The sequence below is a fragment of the Leuresthes tenuis genome, unplaced genomic scaffold (genome assembly GCF_036924035.1).
Source record: "Leuresthes tenuis unplaced genomic scaffold, fLeuTen1.0.hap1 SCAF_10, whole genome shotgun sequence".
Taxonomy (NCBI): domain Eukaryota; kingdom Metazoa; phylum Chordata; class Actinopteri; order Atheriniformes; family Atherinopsidae; genus Leuresthes; species Leuresthes tenuis.
In genome coordinates this window covers 25,342,764-25,346,407 of record NW_027325364.1, presented here as the reverse complement: position 1 = coordinate 25,346,407, position 3,644 = coordinate 25,342,764, and the positions used below count along the sequence as shown (strand labels likewise).

Here is a 3,644-nt window from a genome sequence, read left to right as displayed (position 1 = left end):
TTCTTTGGCAGTATGGTTTTCCTTCCGGTCATTCATACGAGTCTATTGTAGATGGCAATTGAATAACATCTAATAATGCTAAAATATTTGTAGTTTATATATTTAGCTGTGGATGTCAACATACCTGTTTTTCCAATGCTGTGTTAACACATGTACAGTTGAGAAGGCATACTGACTGTCAGTGTAAACGTTAACAACCTTTTTGTTATTTAATTTACAAGCTTCAGTTAAAGCTACCAATTCGACTGCTTGAACAGAGTAATTTTTTGGTAGTGGTTGTTTTAAGAAAACTTCAGTTTCTGTTACTACTGCAAATCCTGTAGCATTTGTGCCATCGGGGTTGCTTGACCTGTTGAATAAATATAGTTATTTCTGCATTTTCATAACGTATATCAGTTAAGTCTGGCCTGGGTAAAACACTCATGGTTATTTCTGACATGCAATCATGAGGCTTTCCATCTGTGGGGTAGGTAGCAGTGTGGATGGATTAAGTGTAGCACATCTCTCGACAACAAGGTGTGGCTGTGAAAGAATAACTGTTATGTAGGAGAGATGTCTGGTAAAGATATTTTGTTAAGTAACCATATCACAGCCACTGCATGAGGTACCTTAAGTGTTAATGGGTGAAATAACACCATTATTGTTGATGCCTTTACTGCCAATGGCTTCTGGCCATTGATTCAAAAGTACGATTTCGTCCCTTTTTCCCGCTTTCAGTGGACACTGGCCCCTAATTACCGCAATTCAGCAGGGGGTCTTTAATTAGGAGTACTGGACTCCCCCGTGCACGGTTTCAGCTCCGACCCTGGACAGCGGAAAAAACGTTGAGATCTGGTTTGAGGACCCAATTGTTGAGAAAAGTCTCTCAATGAGACTCAGAGTTGCTGGAGTCAGTTAATGCAAAGGTTTAGTCTTGCAGCAAGTTCAAGAATGTGTGTGTGTATGGGTGTATGTGTGCGAACGTGTGTGAGTTTGTGAGAGTTTAAAGAACCTGTTATCCACAGGCAGGTCTTAACTAGTATGGCACGGGTCCAGCCTGTCTCATCTTTTTGGGAAGGTCCAGCGCTCGGCCGTAACCCTTCTGTCTGTTTGGACTCTCACATACATTCGGTTAATCATAGAAAAACGAGAACAAAACTTTTTAGCCCCTTAAATTCATAAAACAGACACAGTTATTTCCATTCTAGAAAATAAGAGTAATCACCACCATTCCTATAAATTCTGGATATTCTAACAATCTGAATCTTTTTTAAATGTTCGATGAAGCCCTTTGCTGTTCTGTTTAGAGACTCAGCTGATCATAAACCAAGTTTTGCTCTTGAACCAAGCTTCTAAACTCTTCACCTTTTTCACTTCTCAGTTAGTATTCACTTTAAAACTGATTAAAAGAAAAATTAAATGAATGCCTATCAACAAATGTGGGATCTAAACTCTAGTGCTTCCTCTAAAATAATTTCCTTTCTCAATTCAGAAATGTGTGTGTGTAAGTCACAACACCTGTGACACCAAAACGGCTTTCTTTTCTCTCTTTTCTCTACACTCTGCACTGTGAGCACACACACCAAATCAGAAAGGCTTTTTTCTCTCTTTTCTACATTATGGACTGTGGGGACACAAAACCACTCTCTCTTTTTTTTTTTTTGATTGTGTTTCAGGGCGTTGTCTCACGTATTAGATTATGCTTTAGATACGAATGGGTTTATCAGTCACATCAGAATCCATACATACTGATCCTCCCGTAATAAAATGGTCGGATCTTATCAAACACACTTTGTTTCTTGTGACAAGTCAGCGAAACAGCGTATACACGTCAAGACACTGAATCAAGTTTGCCACAAGAACTCATAAGTTTGGCAGTATTGCTCTGCCGTCAGCAATCATACACCCATTTTATTTTCATGAGACATGTGCAGGCACCTGTTCATCTACTGTTCTATCACTATGAATTAGTTTATCTATTATCAATAAGGATACTTCTACAACTACTATCAAAGTACGTCCGGACTTCTTATGTCGTCAGTTGCTATATATGAATAAGTGGGTTGCTACTGAAAAGCATTAAGCATGTCACACACCCCAAACATATAACATTTCAGGACACACCACACAGTTAACAACCACAGTGAAGCGTGTCAAAGCCCAAACATGTAACATTCAACAGGACACTTACACAACACATTCAAATCAAACAGTCAGACAACATATAAGAACATATACCCCAGCCGGCATTGCTCCCTGCCTATTTTCCTACAACTCACTATGTGTGCGCACACCTTTATTCACAAACTCTTCAACTTATACTCTTTTACCGAAGCTGCTACAGCTCGATTGGCCAAATACCCTTAGATCCTTTTTCTGTGAATTTGACATCTGCCTTGCATGTAACAGATTAGCGGTTTAGCAGTTTTAATTTAGTTTGAGTGAAGGAATTCATTTTATAGCAAAATCCGAAACCGTGAAGAACTCGTGAAAGTAAGCTTATTCTCAGATTCCTGAAACTTTAGATTTGCTCTTTCTTTTACTGCAAAGTACAACGTTGAGCAGCACTAATGAGTTGTTTCTATTTTTGGCAGGCTTTACCTTTGCGGGTGAAGCCCTTTCTGTCTGTGCAAAAGAAATCTTGTTACTGTGCAGAGTGACTTCTCTGAGTAGAGTCGCCTTACTTGTTGCGACTGTGCCGATGTTCGAAGCTGGAGTGCAAAGTTGTTGCTTGAATGGTGCTCGCTGGAGCGTGCGGTAGTGTAAAGTTATACCATTTAAAAGGGCTGAAGAGTGCTCAGTGCAGCGGGTGGGCGGAGGTGCAAAGTGACACTATGGCCATAAAAAGAACACCGCTACAAGTGCGCATTGTGCCAGGAAGGGCCCTCGGACGTGAACCAGTGGACAGTTATCGCTTCTCTGCCTTTTGGCTAAGATCAAGTGTAGTATCTGTTCTTATCAGTTTAATGTCTGATATGTCCTCTATGCGAGGACTACATATTAAATGGATTTTTATCAATAGGAGTTGAAAAAGGAGCTTGCTCCGTTCACTCCAAGCATCGACCCGGTACTGCAGTGCCGCTGGGAACGGTGCGCTCTCCTCTGCTCTTGTGAAAAAGCAAACAGCGGTGCAGGATGGAAGTTTCAGGGAGCCCAAGATGAAACTTTCTTTTAATCTGCTGAGAAAAGAGAGTGAATGCGAAGCAGACTTTAACACGGCTCTGGGAGCGAGCCGAGTGCGGGCTAACCGGGAGAATTGCTTTAAAGAAACGCGACACTGAATGAGCGGTCAGAACAAAGCCTCAATACGGTGTTCCCGTGTTGTTTGTGGCTGCCTTGTCTTTTGCACAGAGTAAAAGACAAGGCAGCCATCGAAAAGGGCCCGATTGTTCCTACTTGGTTAGCCGAGGAGCAAGGGGGGGGGGAGCAAGCGTCTCAACCAAGCAAAGCTAACCATGGGGAAGGTGGCTATGCCAACTAGCCTGATGCCCTGCTCCCGCAGAACAAAGCCTCAATACGGTGTTCCTGTGGTGTTTTTATAAAATGCGGTGAAAAAAAAGGTGTGAATGCCCCATAGAAAACTAAAAGGTGGAGCGGAAGTGTTCGGCTGCAAGAAGGTGTGAATGTCCGACTATATTTGGTGAAAAGCAGGTGAAGCAAGGTCT

General features: G+C 41.9%; 1 non-coding gene across 1 annotated transcript; it reads left to right on the top strand.

The window, feature by feature from the left end:
• Positions 1 to 2,889: 2,889 nt before the first annotated feature.
• LOC140317030 (U2 spliceosomal RNA) lies at positions 2,890 to 3,080 on the top strand. Its single transcript, XR_011917382.1, has one exon. It is a non-coding gene; the product is annotated as a U2 spliceosomal RNA (small nuclear RNA).
• The last annotated feature ends 564 nt before the right edge of the window (positions 3,081 to 3,644 follow it).